Source organism: Acomys minous, assembly GCF_964271855.1.
Source record: "Acomys minous genome assembly, chromosome: 14".
Classification (NCBI taxonomy): domain Eukaryota; kingdom Metazoa; phylum Chordata; class Mammalia; order Rodentia; family Muridae; genus Acomys; species Acomys minous.
Window position 1 is genome coordinate 100297492 of NC_140496.1, and position 16724 is coordinate 100314215.

At 46.5% G+C, this 16724-nt stretch overlaps 1 protein-coding gene across 6 annotated transcripts in view; it reads left to right on the forward strand.

Annotated features, from left to right (window-relative positions):
* LPAR3 (lysophosphatidic acid receptor 3) overlaps nucleotides 1–16724 on the forward strand; it is a 65380-nt gene that overhangs the window by 21615 nt on the left and 27041 nt on the right. The window lies entirely within an intron of this gene.

Below are 16724 nucleotides of genomic sequence, written 5' to 3' on the forward strand. Positions count from 1 at the left end.
GCCCTGTTGGTTGAGTATATGTGGTGTGGATAGACACAACCGCTATGTCTCCAGGATCTGAGTGTTAGAGACATCGGGAGCATTGCTCAAACCAAGGGCCTATTTAATAAGCATTTATATAGTGCCCAATATGTGGCCAGCATTGCTCTGGGTAGTTTTTATAACTACTAATTGAGTTAATCCTCGTGGCAACAGTATAAAGCTGATGCTTCCATTATCCTACTATGGCCAAGTAAGGAAATGAAATGTGGGGTTTAAGCAGTATGCCCTAAATCCTGGTGGAGCCAAGACCTTAAGAATGTGCATACTTGATGTCATAGTCTCTGTGTGTGTCTGTGCAGTTGTGTATGTGCCTGTGTGTTTGCGAGTGTGTGTGTGTGTGTGAGTATGTGTGTGTGTGTGTGAGTATGTGTGTCTGTGCATGTATGTGCACCTGTGTGTGTGTGTGTGTGTCTATGTCAGAGGCTAACCTCAGGTACTATTTCTCAGATGCTGTGTGTGTGTGTACGTGCGCATGCACAGGTGCATGCATGGATGTGTGTGGGTTGAGGTGATATGTGTGTGGTAAGTATGTGTCTGTCTGTGCACACATGTATGGGTGTATGCGCGTATGTATGGGGGTGTGGGGGTGATGTAATATGTGTGTGGTATATATGTGTCTGTCTGTGCATGTGTGTTTGTGTGTGTGTCTGTGTCAGAGGCTAAATTATTCCTCAGATGCTGTCTATTTCACTTTATGTGACAGTCTCACTGGCCTGGTGCTTACAAGCAGCTAAGAGACTGATCAACAGGCCTTAGGAATCCACCCATTTCTATCTTGTGAGCACTAGGATTACAAGTGTATACCACCATGCTTAGCCTTTAACATAGATTCTGTGGCTCAAACTCAGGCCCACAAGCTTGCAAGGCAAACACTTTATCCACAAAACAAACTTCCAAGCCCTACTTCTGTTTGCTTGTTTGCTGGTATTTTTTTTTCTATCCAGCCACCTCCTTTGACAACCTCAGCAGATTAGAAGTATGAGGAAGAACAAGTCTGAAATGATCATTATTTCCTCCTGAAGCCAGACAGGATCTTGATTCTCCTGGTAAAGGCTGAAGGTTGGCGTGACCGCGTATGTCGGTGAGCTGGGGTACATCTCCTGCTCAATTTGTAGGGCTAATTATTTGCTTGACCATATGTCTTGAGGAATTACCTGACTATTTGAGAGAATACCTTTGTTTCACCACGTTGTCTATACCACACAACAAGAGGCAGAACAGGCTTTTGTCTCCGCAGGGGAGGAAAGGTCTTTACAGTAGTTAAGTTACCATCACAGGCTTCACTGTGTGAGTTTGCTGGAAATTGTGGATGAGATTAAAATAAAAGACTTGTGTGACATTCTCCACAGTAGAGTGGAGAGTGGGATATGACTTTCTCACATACTCTGGTGCCTCACCTTTGACCATGTCCCCTGGAGGGGGAGACCTGGTGGCACTCAGAGGAAGGACAGCAGGTTACCAAGAAGAGACTTGATAACCTATGAGCATATACAGGGGGAGGTAATCCCCCTCAGGAACAGTCATAGGGGAGGGGAATAAGGGGAAAATAGGAGGGAGGGAAGAATGGGAGGATACAAGGGATGGGATAACCATTGAGATGTAACAAGAATAAATTAATAAAGGGAAAAAAAGAAAAAAACAGTTAAAAAAAAGTTGTGTGGTCCACAGTAAAAAAAAAAAAAAAAAGACTTGTGTGGTTTTCACAGGTGTGGTGTTGGGTAACAGAAAAACCAGAATAAATAGTGAAATTGGCAAGAAGGATAGGAGAAGTCGCGGGATTCCAGTGTAACAGCGTTGGGGAATTGGTTAGTGACAAGGAGACAGATGCGGACTTAGAGGAGTTCTCCAGCGCTGAGGCGGAGGGATTTGGTAGAAGAGAGGAAGTCTGTGAAAGGGAAATGAAACTGAAGAGCTGGGACACAATGTTTTAGGATATCTAGACTCCAATTTATTTAATGACAGAGATTTAGGGTCAGGTTTTCTGTAGAGTGATCTGAAGCCCATTATTTCATCTTTCAGGGTTAAATTTCCTCATCTAATATTGAATAGCTTGCCTTTAACTTCTTTATAAGATGTAAGTAGCCAAAGGAAAGGAAAGGAAGAGGGGTGTGTGTGTGTGTGTGTGTGTGTGTGTGTGTGTGTGTGTGTGTGACAGAGAGACATTCAGAACAATGAATGAATGAGTGAATGAATGATTGAGACTCTGTAGGTCAGGAGCCAACACAGATTTCTGTGATTAACTGTGATTTTTCCAGGAGAGTGTCTCGCAGCATCCTAGAGAGCTCCCAGAAGCTCTACTCATGTAAGAATTTAGTTGTCTTAGACTAAAGTCCCCCAAATGATGGGATGTTAGAAATAAACAAAGAGTTCTTTGGTCTACCCCCATTGTAGTCACTGGTTCTCAGAATATGGAGATAAGTTGCTTAAAACTGGTATATTTAATAGTTATATGATTTAGGTATTACAATGGAAATATACTAAACCTTCTTATGTAGAGAATAGTCATACAGGATTAAGTCTCAAAGTTTCTTAGAAACATTTTTGAAATATTAGAAACGTCAATCTATGAATATTTGTAAGCAGCTCTAGGAAGCAAGTGAGCTTTGTCTCATGTGTGGAGAGGAAACCACAGAGGAGGGGGCTTTTAGAACGTCTAGGGTACAGTGTGGAAGGAAGGAGGAATTCGTGTGGGTGGGAGAAGACGTCCTAAGTATGAGAAACAGCACCATCAGAAGGGGGGAGTAGAGGGTGCTGGAGTAGAGGCTTAGCCACTGGTTAAGAGTTCTTGTTCCTGCAGGGGACCAAGGCTCGATTCCCAGCATCCACATGGTGGCTCACAACCATACATAACCCCAGTTCCCGAGGATCAGACATCCTCTTCTGAGCTCCACACTCACCAGGGACAAACATGGTACACATAAATGCACGCAGGCCAAACATTCAATGCACATAAAATTAAATAAATAAATCTAAAATAATTTTGAATAAGGTAATAGTAGAATTACCCAAAGCCTCTATAGCACCCAAGGAAGGGCCCAGGGCTGCAGCCACTTGCTATAGCGCTGCAGAAAGAGGTCAGTAGTGAGCCAGAATAGTTGGCTGGCCTCTGAGTTGGACAGGAAGCCACATAGAGCAAGATCAGGGGTAGACTGCTTTTTGAGAGTGGTGCTGATGGTGGGACTGTGAGTCTAGAAAGGCATGGCGGCATCCTGTTCATATTTTAGCATCCCCGAGGCAGCTCACACTTCTGGGCTGTGATGTATGTAGACCCCTGTCCATAGAGGAAGTTGCTTACCGGTACTCATTGAAAAGACAAAAGCACCAAGCCCTGCCTAAGAGGCGGTTTTGAAATCCTACTTGTCAATAAGCCTAATCAGCTGCAGCTACCAAGCATACACACAAAACTCAGTGTATTATCAAACAACATGCCATGTGATCTGTGGGCACAGGCATAAGAAACCTGTTGGAATTTCTTCTATTTTGCAATGTCTTACAAAACAAAAGAACAGGTGAAAGGAAACAATGAACCCAATGCTTTTAAAGTCTTCCATGAAACTTCCTGTTCTGTAGCGTGATTCAGCTTGTGGGTTGTAACCCATTAACGCACTCCGTACTTATCTATGAGGATGTCCCAAGGTAGATGGTATACACCAAACTCAATTGTACCTAACCCTACACGTGCTGATGACAAAGTTTAATTTATAGATTAGATTAACAAGAGTAACTGTTCAGAGTTGAGCAACTTCAAGATACGGGATTGTCTTTTTCTCCTTTTTTTTTTTTTTTTAAACTTGAAGTAGTTCTTTATGGCTTCTTCTTGTCACAACCAAATGCCAGTGTAAATACACTTTCACTTCAGAGTCGTTGCTAAGTGACATAAGGGTAACTCAACTTGAGCCACTGTGATGCGCTGACAATTGGATTGGTCCTCAGGCTTCCTACTAGTAACTAAAGGAAGAGAGGCATATTCAGTGTGGATATGCTGGACAGCTGTGTCCCGTGTGACAGAGAGCTGACATTTCACCACACTGAGCAGAACGGAGGAGTAGATATAAAGTTAATGAATTCTTCTGGAATTTTCTATTTCGTATTTCTGGGGCACAGTTAATTATCAGCCACTGAAACTGAATAAAGGAGAGTAACTGTAGTGAGGCTCTAATCAATACATAAAAAAAAAAAACCAATCAGTATCCAATAAAAGGAATCCTGAGCATACATTGTACTCAATAGACTTAAGCATCATGTCCTCATTTTTATTTTTTTATGTGTCTGTATGTGGAATATGATCTAAAATGCACCCATTCCATGGGTTAAGATCAGGAATATTTGAAAAGCCAAGCCTTAAGGTCAAAGAGATTGGTTTTTATCTCTTTCTTTCCCTCCTCATCTGCCTCTCTTTACCAAAAGCACTGAATATATATACATATATATACACATATACATATACATATAGATATGCACATATACATGCATACATATGTATATGCATACACACACATATATATGTACATTCTAAGGGCTGTTGCAAAAGTCTAAGGTAATTACAACAAGGAGCTAGACAAGGCATTTTCTTCTCCTTTGTTTTCCGGGGACATATTGCTTTAGATTTTGACAGGATTAGTAAGTGGGGAAATTGAGATTTAGAGAATTCGCGTGGCTTTTGACAACCTGGACCTCAAAGAAGAATCCAGGCTGCTTGAACTCCAGTAGCTATGGCCAAGATGGGCCTGCTAAGTGGGCAGCGGCTCAAAGGAGTGTGCTAGCAGTTTTCTTCCTGGTTTTCATAAATACCTGAGGAAAAAGTCACTTGAGGAAGAAAGGGACTCTTCAGATTCATTATTTTTGGGGTGCAGTCTGCTGTGGTGAGGATGACATGGTGGCAGGAGTGGCCTGAGGCTGCGGTGACAGGAGTGGCAGGCTTCTTGCTCTCAGGAGCGAGGACACAGACAGAAGATGGAGGCAGAGCTAAGGTATAAGCTTCCAGGTCTGCCCAGCAGACAACCACTTCCCAAGGGCTCCAAACCTCCTGGGTTGGTTAGTGCTACCCGCTGAAGCACGAGTGTTTAAACACATGCGCCCATGGAGGAAGTTTCATGGTCCATTCATAACCAATGGGTACCTCATTCTCCAATATGAGGAAGGAACTGGAAGTTGAACCATAGTCAGGGAGAGTTCTGCCCTGGGAAGGAAAGAAAGGGCTGTGCTTGAGGGCGGTAAGCACTTAGGTTGCTATGTCACGCACCCTTCATAATTCAGTGCAGATGCTCCAACCGACAAGCAAGGTATTAGTGGCTCTGACCGTGTCCATGTGCTTTGTCCCTTGAAATGCCTTTGTTGTGCATTAGAAAGAAGAGAAAGATGGCAGGTGGGAGAAACAAAATAAAGGAAGAAAGTGTGAGAGGAAGGGAAGGAGGAAAGGGAAGTCAGGCAAACAAGCACGTGAGTACAATGATGTGCATGTACACGTTCACACACATGTATATATGTACACACATGTACACACATGCACGCACACATGCATGCGTGCGTGTACACACACATACACACACACACACACGCACACACACGCACACACACACACAGGCCAAAGAAGCTAAGCAGGGTTCCTGGGAATTCTTAGGTGGTTTATTTTCAGCTTTTGTCATCTTGCATTTTGCTGGTGCTCTGCAGCTCAGTCACCTGCTTCCAGCGTTTGCTAACAGTGTGCCTCAGTAATCAAATACCTGAAGAAAAAGAAAAACAGGCCCTGGTGTTGCCTTGTGGAATGAACATCTTGCTGTCGTCCAGGGCCTTCCCTCTCTTATCAGTGTGCAGAGAATCGTATCAGATGGTCCATGACTAAATCTAGTCAGAGTGGAGCCATCAAGGCACCAAGGCTTAGCACAGAGGTTAGGGGTGCTTGAACTTTGTCTTGGAGTCGCTGAGTAACAATTGACCTGTATGCTCCCTGCTGTGCAATGGAATCCGTGGGCTGCCTGGCAGAGATGCTTGTTCTCAGGCAGGCTGGGGAGGCGTGAGTGCAAGATCCAGCTGCCCCTTAGCAGCTGCCCCAAGAGTATTGCTGGACTCGTCCCCTCGTCCCCTCTTGTTCTTGTTCATTTCTTATTAGTGTGACCCAACACCTGGCAAAAGGTAATTAAGGAAGGAAGGTTTTATTTTGGCTCTCACATGATAGAGACCATCCATCATGGTAGGAGCTATGTGATGGTGGCAGCTCTATGGTGGGACAGCTGCTCCATGGTGGGACAGCAGCTCAATGGTTGGATAGCTGCTCCATGGTGGGATAGCTGCTCCATGGTGGGACAGCTGTTCCATGGTGGGACAGCTGTTCCATGGTAGGACAGCTGCTCCATGGTGAGACAGCTGCTCCATGGTGGGACAGCAGCTCCATGGTAAGATAGCTGCTCCATGGTGGGACAGCTGCTCCATGGTGGGACAGAAGCTCCATGGTAAGATAGCTGCTCCATGGTGGGACAGCAGCTCCATGGTGGGACAGCTGCTCCATGGTGAGACAGCTGCTCTATGGTGGAACAGCAGCTCCATGGTAAGACAGCAGCTCCATGGTAGCAGGGAGTGAGGGTGCTCATTCACTTCTCAGAGGATCAGGAAGAGAGAAAGGGATTCTGGTACTCAACTGACTTCCTCCCTTTCCTCTTTTGATTCATTTATGGGACAGTGCAGGCAGTATTTATGATGGGCTCTACCCCTCAGGAGATCCTTACCCATCTGGCGACCCTCCCTGGAAATGCCCTATACACCCAACCTCATTGGTGCCACAGGTGTTCCTTAATATAATCTAGATAACAACTCAGATGTGTCCTCTACTCCCCCTCCTCAGGGACTGCGTGAGGATGGAGAAGGGCACCGTGTCTGTTGCTGTATCTCTGCGTCACACCTCTCCTCGACGCCGTCCCCGCAGCCTTACCAGGAGTCTGCCTGCTTTTGCTTCTCCGCGTGTAGCCCTTTGTCCCCTCCATTCCGTCACCCCGTTTCCCATCTCACTGCTTCATGCGCCTCTCTTCGCAGTCACCTCGACACCCATTTGTCCAGATCAGCCCCCATCATTCCATCACAGCTCGGTCACCCCCTTCAGTTTCATCCCACAGCACCCCAAGAGTACTGCTGTAGTAAATGCAGCCAGCATTGTAAAACCCCTTTCTCCCCCTCCTCTTCTTTGGCTTTTCATCGGGCTTATCTTGTTTTTAGAAACTGGAGGAGGCTTCAGCTGGATTGAATAATCGCGGGACATTTTCTGTGTGCAAAGGACAGAAGTGCTTTGTGCGTCTGAGCTCCTGAGGAGGGTTCTGGGAAGGGTCCGAGCCGAGCCTCCAGAAGGCTCAGCATTGCAGAACCCTGTAAGGCCCTCTTGCCCTCACTGTGGGCACAGTGTATGCTCACTCCCATCTCTCACGTTCCCTCTGGCCAACTTAAATGCCGGAGTATTATAATTATTGCATGCCGGCCTGTGGTAGCATTTTATCAAATTCACTTTTACATGGTACTGTTTGGAAATTTCAACAAGGGACTGCTGTGTTCAGCAGGAAACTGAGGCAAGTGTGCTGGGTGGGAGTCACGGAAGAAGGATGTTTTCTGGAATCACATCCATCACAGATTGAGGAAACAATGAGAGGCCCCCTCCAAATAAAGGGCAGGAGAACCAAGAGGTACTGACTGGAGGACACCCCCAAAGACCCCCCTTCTTGCTCCCACCTGCTTTCCTTGACAACCACACTGTTCCTGTGAGGTCTGTACTGTGTCTGAAAAGATACTGCGGCCTTAAAGAACCTCTAACTTTTGAAAGTGCTGACTATAGCCACCGTGTAAATCATTGCTAGTGCTGTGGCCAGAGCTCAGGGCTTCCTGGTTGCTTCTTGCTACAACAGGTCCCAACCTCACACCTTGAAGCAAGTTGCCTGTCTTGGGTGCCAAATGTCAGCGATGCACAGGGCTTACCATATAATTGTGGGCCTATTTTACTCTTCGTGTAGTCTCAACAAGAAGAGATTTCTGTGTTTCGTATCTTCTTTTCCTAATTGGTTTCTGACCAACTGCCTCCTAAGACCTGGCCCCTCCCCGCCCCCCAAGACACTGTGCATGTGTCTTGCCTTAGTGTTTTATGGTTGTCAGGGATGACCAAGGCTCACGAGTCAACAGTGTGTCATATGAGCGATCACATTAAGTCAGAGCTGTTCTGTATGGCTGCCCCATGGATGACTCACAGGAACCCGATTGATGGGTTTATCTGAGGAAATGAGACTCCCACTCAGAAAAAGTAACTAAAAGAGATTAACCAAAGGATGGAGCAGGGGAGTTCTGTGGCCCTGGATGGTCCCTGAAGGCTTCCCTTGGAGGTTGGAGACAGGCATGTGCACATGGCCAGCAAGGCACGCCAGGGCCGTGTGTGGGAAGGGAGCGGTGTAAGGCGTGCTGCAGCCAGAGCACAGACGGCCTTGTATCATCAGACGCTGTATTATGGTCCTATGTGCAGCAGAGGCCAGGCAGGTGTGAGAGTGTGAACTGGACCTGAGGTGATGGTGTAGAATAGTGTACCATGAGCATCTCCTGTCCCCAGCGCAGCAGGCCACGTGCTATGTAGTGGCGTGCAATCCCCTGTCTCTGCCTCCCATCTCGCCGTAGGAGCTCTGGGCTAATAGCTATGTGCTACTGAGGATGGCTTTATATCATTTCTAGGGATCTGAACTCACATCCTCACCCTAAATACAGCAAACCCCTTCCCCATCGAGCCTCTTTCCCAGCCCTGATAGTTTCATTACTAATACCCGCTCTGTGCAGAAACAAAACAGAACAGAATTTTATTTAAATGAGAACCATATTGTACGGCACTACAGAGAAGACAGTGCCGCCTTCACTCTGAGTACGAAGGCATAGTCTGAGAAAGGTGGAAGCTTGCCCAGGTCACAAGCCAAAAGGCAAAAAAGCATCCATTCGGACTTCTCTTTTGTGCCAGATCCGTGGCCCCTCGGAGTAGGCAACCCCAGTGTTTACGTACTCAGCCTGGGGTATGTCTGACCAGCCAGTGCTCCCTCCCTTTAGGCTTTCCTGCACAAGCAGCCTCCTCCCCTTCAGTCCCAATGCTATGGGGTCTGCCCTGTGTCACTAGAGGTCTGTCATACTGCACTGTGACATAATTTCTTCCTTTCTGGTTCCCACCAGTAATATCTAGCCTCTCATGGGACGTGCTTGCTTCTCGGTCGGGATTCATCCAGAGCAGGGTTTGACCTTCCCCACTGACCATAAGGCATGAAAGGAGAGCTCTTTGTTGGGCCTGGAGGTTGAAGGATCTCCAGGGTTTTCCATGGTGTTCCCTCTGCAAGACAGCCTGTTATATGGAGTGGGTTTATGTCATGTCAGGGCCCTGCTACATAGTGTGGGGGAGTCTCCTTCAAACCGCAGCGGGAAAGCACAATGAAGGCTCTAAAAAGTGCAAAGCCATTTTCTTTTCTTTCCCTGTCTCCTCAGTTCACATTTTCATTGCTCCACGGTCCCCTTAAGAACGAGCAAGTCAAGATAAAAATAATGATGCATTAAGGCAGCTAGAGTAGAGTTTAAAAGCAAATGTGGGCCCTTCTGTAAAGCAAAGCATGGCCTCTTGTGACCATCCCATGATGGCCTGGACAACGAGACTGACCTCTCAACCTTGGATAGACAGGGCTAACCCTGCCAGGAGCCAGGAGACTTAGAGCAGCTCAATTACAGATCCCTCCAGCATCAGGACTTTCTGGGCATGTTGGTTAGTCTTTAATCTCCCTGATTTTGAAGCCTTTTCTTCTCTCAGGCTGATATCTTTTCCTTATCATCAAGCTGGGACACTGACAAAAGGACAGTGGCACTGAGAGCCTGAGAGCTCCTGCATGCTATCTTGGCAGCTGGGGGGGAGTCCCCGGGGCCTCCCTTAGCACGTCCACATTCCTGGCATTTCCAAGCTGAACTCATGGAGGAGTCAAGGACAGATCATTCTCAGCCTACTCATTTGGTCCAAGGCAAGGCTATTATGTCCGAGTCAGCTCCCTTCATAACTGACTTCACCTTTAAGAAGCCCACAGATGAGCCTCGGACCAGCTTGAACAGTTCCTCCCTTAGAGGGTCAATGCCTTCCTTTGCAGGGAACACCCCAAACTCCTTGTCCCTAGGGCTTCCTACAGTTGGGCCTGATGCCCTTGCAAGAGCTCTGAGCCTCAGAGTCACTGTGCTTGGTTTATTTGTCTGAGGGTAAAACAGGCTGTACTCCTGGGATTGCTGTTCTCCTATGATGCCAGACATACACGGCAAACAGTAGCTAGCTGCCTGCCTGCCTGCCTTCCATTTTTCCTTTCTTCCTCCCTCCCTTCCTGCCTCCCTCCCTCTTTCCCTCCCTCCCTCCTCTTCCCTTCCTCCTTCCCTTCTTCCTTCCTTCCTTGGTACATGTATGCACATTCATGTTTGTGGGGTTGTACATGTGTGCATTGTGAACATGTGTATGGAGGTCAGAGGTCAACTTCAGGTGTCAGTCCCCAGGAGCCATCTACCTTGGTAGGGATTTTGTTTTTGTTTTTGTTTTGAGACAGAGTTTTGAGCCTCTAATTTTTACCAGGAATTCACTGATCAGGTGAGTCTGGCTGTTCAGGAAGCCCCATCAGTCTGTCTGCCTGCCTACCGCCACTCGTATGCCGCTGCAGCTGGCTTTGTCCCCTTCCCAACCCCAGAACTGTGCTTTCTGCTGACACTTGGCAGGATTCCGGGGAAGCTAAGATGGTCTGTATGTGGCTCAGAAGCTGAAGATGCCTCTTTGGTAGGATGAGATAATGGACCGTCAGCAATCACAGGGGTCCTAGAAAAGCCAGTGCTCATTTGTGGAGTGCTGTCAGGACCACTGTCCATTTGTGCTGACTTGGAAAGAAATATCTCTGTGCTTTAAGGCAACCCATAGGCTTGGACAATCTTAAAGCTCCCTGGTTCTTCTTTGCCGGCTTCTATATAACAAAGGATCACAGAGTCTCCTCATTCAGGAAGTCCTTCTCTCTGGTCCCCAGGACAGTGCCAGAAGCCAACCGCTGGGTTTCTAGACTTGTTATGAGAGTGCCCAGCTTTGGGGCACAGCAAGGATAGTTTCAAGTTCTTTGTTATTGGTTTTGTTTGTTTGTTTGTTTGGTTGGTTGGTTCAAGACAGGGTTTCTCTGTGTGTAGCCCTGGCTGTCCTGGACTCTCTTTGTAGACCAGGCTGGCCTCTAACTCACTGATATCTTCCTGCCTCTGCCTCCCAAGTGCTGGGATTAAAGGCATGCACCACCATGTCCAGTTTAGTCTTAAATTGTTAAGTTGAAGTTTTATGGGATTACTGCAAACTCAGGCATGGGAGACAGACCAGGGAGGGCTCACTGCTGGCTGAGGGAGCTGCTGAGGCTTGCCTCAGGTGAAAAGAGAGTTGACAGAGAAGTGGTGCAAGCTGGGGACTTCACTAAGATAAGGCTCTGTGTCACCTATAAAATCCTAAGAGTGGACTTGCAGGGACATGGGGACTTGCAGACATGGGGACTTTCAGGAACATGGGGACTTGTGGGGACATGGGGACTTGGAGGGACATGGAGACTTGCAGGGACATGGGGACTTGCAGGGACATGGAGACTTGCAGAGACATGGGGACTTTCAGGAACATGGGGACTTTCAAGGACATGGGGACTTGCAGGGACATGGGGACTTGAAGGCACTCTCTAAAGGCTCAGAGATTTAGGACAAATGGCTGCCTCAGAGACTGATGTAACAAGGTCTAAAGGCTCAGAGAAGATGGGCAAAGCATAGTACTTGAGCAAAGATGGCTTCTGATAATATGCAACAACAGTTAATGAAAGCAGAAGCCACAGATTTGAAGGAGAATGAAGACAGTTTGGAGGGAGGAAGGGTGAAACAATGTAATTATCTTATAACCTCAGAAAAATAAAAGAAGTGGTTTTGTTGGTTTGTTTGTTTTTAAGAAGAAACTCATCGGAGTTTGTTAAATGGTAGAATGAGTAGGAATCAAAACCTTAAGAGATTGGGGTCTGAGAGGGAGAGCTGTAGTGACAGTGACCTGCAGTTTGAGTTTTGTGTAAAAGACACTTCATTCTTTTTCTTTCTCTTTCTTTCTTTCTTTCTTTCTTTCTTTCTTTCTTTCTTTCTTTCTTTCTTTCTTTCTTCGAGGCAGGGTCTCTCTGTGTTAGCCTTGGCTGTCCTGGACTCACTTTGTAGATCAGGCCAGACTCAAACTCACAGCGATCTGCCTGCCTCTACCTCCCGAGTGCTGGGATTAAAGGCGTGTGCCACAACGCCCGGCGAGACACTTCATTCTTATATGGTCTTATATGGACACTGAACATTCTCGATATCCTGAATATATTAGTTTGGGATAGTGGGCTGTAACACCCCTTCATGAAGTAAGGTTACTAAGATCATAATGTATATTTACTTCTCTTAGTTGGTAAAGTCCACCAGCATCTCTGGGCACGACTGAGTTTCCTGGAGAGCTCCCTGGCCATTTTCTCATGGCTGAATAGACAACTAGGGGTAGAGGGGGAAACTGGCTTTCTAGACGGCTGGGGGGGATATCTAACAAGGAAGACCGGGAAGGTCAGGAGGTGATAGTAAGGTCTGTGCTCATTTGAGGGGAAGGAAGGAAAGCAAAAATAGGCTGGGCACATGCAGATGGGCAATATTTGCCCCCTCTGATGTGGCTGCATGGGCTCTGGAAAGGCTAGGCTTGCCATAAGGCTGTGTGGGATCCAGTGAAGGGGAGGGGCTGGTTGGCTGGGCCGACTTCTCAAAGCTTAGACTGCTGTTCAGAGCAGTGTAGGGACGTCTGAAGAAAAACAGCATGAAACTGCAGCCAAAGACGGTATAGCAGCTAAGTTTGGGCCACAGAATATGCTTGGAGAGCTGAAAGAAGGGTGGAGGACAGTGAGGCCAAAACTAACAGCCACTGGCTCAGGTGTACTTGGGGTCAGCAGTTGGGGGGTGTCCTCTGGAGAGCCAGAGACTCCCAGAAAGACTGGCAGGGTAGGGAGGCCCCAAGCTCAGCTGACCTAGAGTAATAGGTTGCTATGAAGACCCTGGAAGTGACACTGTGATACTAGGTCAGTCAGATGCCCAACTGAGACCTGTGGATCACCAGGTCTCTCTTGGTCAATAGGAGGCTTGCTTCCTAGGCATGCTGTGGGCTCAGATAGGCTCCAGGTGTGTGGGTGTGGAGGATGCTCACACCTGACAACTCACTATAGAAATGTGGTTTTAGGAGGTAGTATGGCCCTTGTGTCAAGAGGCATTTTCAGCTTTTACATGAGTTCTCTGTTCCCTCCTGAAAACACACACACACACACACACACACACACACACACACACACACAATGTATACACAAGCACCCTCAAACATGTGTGAATAAACACATGCATACATACAGAGGCATGCATGCATACATGTACATGTATACACATACCACACACACAAATGTATACACAGGCACTCACATACATGTATGAATAAACACATGCATACATACAGAGGCATGCACACACACACACACACACACACACACACACACACACACACACACACACGTTTCTAATTCCATGGTCTTCTGGCTGAGCCCTGACATGGATTTTGGATGACTACTCTTCTTCCGGGGGTGGGGGGTGGGAGGGTGGAAGAGGGTGTGCATTTCACAAGCAAGACACATTGCACTAGTGGGAAGCAGGGAAAAAGAACAAGTAGGGTTTAAAGACACTAAAATGTCAGGTGTCCCAGGAGGTGGTGACAGAGGGGAGTGGCAGAATTCAATTTGATTAGTGGAAAAACAAAATGACGAAACAGTGCTTTAGAAACAGAGGAAGTTCAATTAAAAAAAAATAGGTCCTGAAGTGAAATCCCCTACCTGCCCAGAGAACACAATATCCTTTCTTATAGCACCCAGGAGACACCTTCTGCCCTAATCTCTAGGAGAATAAACTACAAGGTGCCCGACACAATTTTCCAAATAGCTGGTTAAAGCAATACCATTTTGGTCTAATGGCTTCCATTTTAAAAATATACTTTTGCCTGTATATTATTTAAATTTTTTCAATATTTTGTCATCATCTTGTTCCTTTAGTTATTAGGAGGAAATGGTTTTGTTAGGTTGAAATTAGCCAGTGTGAGGGTTGTATCCAGTCTCATCTGCACCAACACAAACAACCCCTTTGTGGGTGATGAAGGCAATTTAATGGTGTGGTCTGGGAGGAGAAAGCACTGTTACTCAAGCCCTTAGCACAGGGGACTCCTCACTGACCTTGTGCAGTGACCTGCAAACGGTGCGTCCTGTTCTTCTGCACCCCAGAGGAAGTGGGAAGGAAGGCGTCCTGAAAACACTTTGGAGACTGCGGAGAGTCAAAAAGAAAAGCAAGGAGACAGATACACTGTAAGCGAGAGGCAAGAGAGGCCTTCTAAAATTAACCCAACGGCAGGATTTACTGGTTTTAAATGACACGTCGCCACACCAGGATGTTTAAATTGGGCAAGGGAGTACAGCAGCTTAAGATCAGTGTCGGGTTCTGCGTCCACGTGCGCTGTGACCCTCGGTGGGGACTAGAGTGGCTGAGGGACTGTAAATAGGGCTTTTCTGACCTTCACTAGGGCGGTGTGACCCCAGTGACTCTCTACTGACCCCTTGTACATCAGGGACATCTTTACAACATGTCTGTTAATTCATAAGAAACTTCGGGGAGTCTACTTGGCAATTTTATTGACTTTCTATTGTGCATTTCTGTTATTAGCATTTTTTAGTGATCTGTAATAACACAATAAGGTTCCATTGTGATATTTTCTCACACACACACACACACACACACACACACACACACACACACACACACACACGTATTTCCATCCTATTCCCCCTTCTCCACTACCCTCATTGTCTGCAGCCCGCTGATGTGCTTTTAGACATGAGGTCCCTGGTATGGAGCCTTAGCAGGAGCTGCCACATGTGAAACTGGCCGAGCGTGTTCTCCTGTGTGTGTGTTTATATCCATACTGTGCTTGCAGCAGTGGCATTGTGGTGACAGGCGTGCTCTCAGACACTCAATGCCCCTGTGGTTTTCTAACAGTATCCCTGTCCTCTGATAAAGCGTGCTTTATTAGTACCTACATTTTTTTCTTCCGTTTTAACCCTCGTGATTGTGGAGAGGTTTTTTGTAAACTGTTTTGATTTCTCAGTTTTGTTGCATTTGATTTAAATGATTGATTGTTCTTAATACTAATAGACAAACACCCTTCGCAATATAAGAAACATGCATTTTTCACTGTCGTTGGTATGTTATTTTATGGTTCAAAGAGTGTTCCCTCCCCCCAGCCCTGCCTGTAGTCCTCAGGCCTTTCGTCTTTGGCAGACTTGCACTTTAGGGTGTTTTCATTTGCTTTCTGCATAGTGTGTGTAGTTGTTAACATGCCATGCTACTGTGACCGCATCCCTGACAAGAAGCAACACAATGGAGGAACGATGTATTAGCAGGAACCTGGGGCAACTGGCTACAGTGTTTCTGCATCCAGATAACAGAGAACTGAGCGGCAAGTGAGGCCGAGCTAACAAACTCAGATTCTGCTCCCACTGGACTTGCTTCCTCTGACAACATTTCATCCTCTGAGCTTCCACAACCTCCCAGAACGAGTGCTTAAAAGTATGAGCCGAACGCCGAACGCTCACACTCAGACAGGAGGAGTTGGGGAGGGAGATGGGACCAGGGTAGGAAGCCTCTACTTCCCAGGAAGGAATTTAAGTTTCCACAACATTTTCCTCATCTGTAAAAGACATCACACACACACACACACACACACACACACACACACACACACACACACACACAAAGTGTTCTTGGGAATAAATGAAAGATAATTCCAATAAGAAGTTTAAGCAGCACGCACAATGACCACTTGTCGTTCCGGGATCTCGCAATGTTTCCCGTTGCTTTGGTTAAGCCACTCAGTAACCCTGAGCCATCGCTGGGGCAAGTCCTTAGGGATTTATAAATAAAAGCCTAAAGAGTGACAGAGTTAGTTCATGTAAATATATCAGCTCAGAACTTAATTTCATGAATGCTAAATTGCTTTGGCTCCAGGATTTAAATAAATGTTAACATCTGTATGTTTGTTTTTAAGATTACAATTCATTTGTTGCTGAAATGTATGTACATATTACAAAGACTAAGGCTTGGAAAGCAGAAGAGTTCTTTCTCCCTCCCTCCCTCCCTGCCTCCCTCCCTCCCTGCCTCCCTCCCTCCCTGCCTCCCTCCCTCCCTGCCTCCCTCCCTCCCTGCCTCCCTGCCTCCCTCTCATCTCTTCATTGACTCTAAAGATCACATCTTATTTTACACTGAATTGTTGCTACTTCATGAGCTTTTTCTAATATTTCATTATGAAAATAATGCTCGTGTCATGCCAGTTTTGATAGGCTATGTCATTTGAAAATTTGTAAATTGAGAAAATGCTTGTTCTAAAAATCTTGCTAGATGTTTCTTAATTACCTTCCAGCAGGTTGTGTCAGAGTGCACATCCACAAACAGTGCAGTTTCCCTTTCTCCACCAACACCAGGCTGTTAAACTTCATACTTCTTTAAATAAGACACTTCCACTTTGGCACAAGAAAGGGCACATACTACCCAAGGAGCTGAGAGTCAGTGTCTGT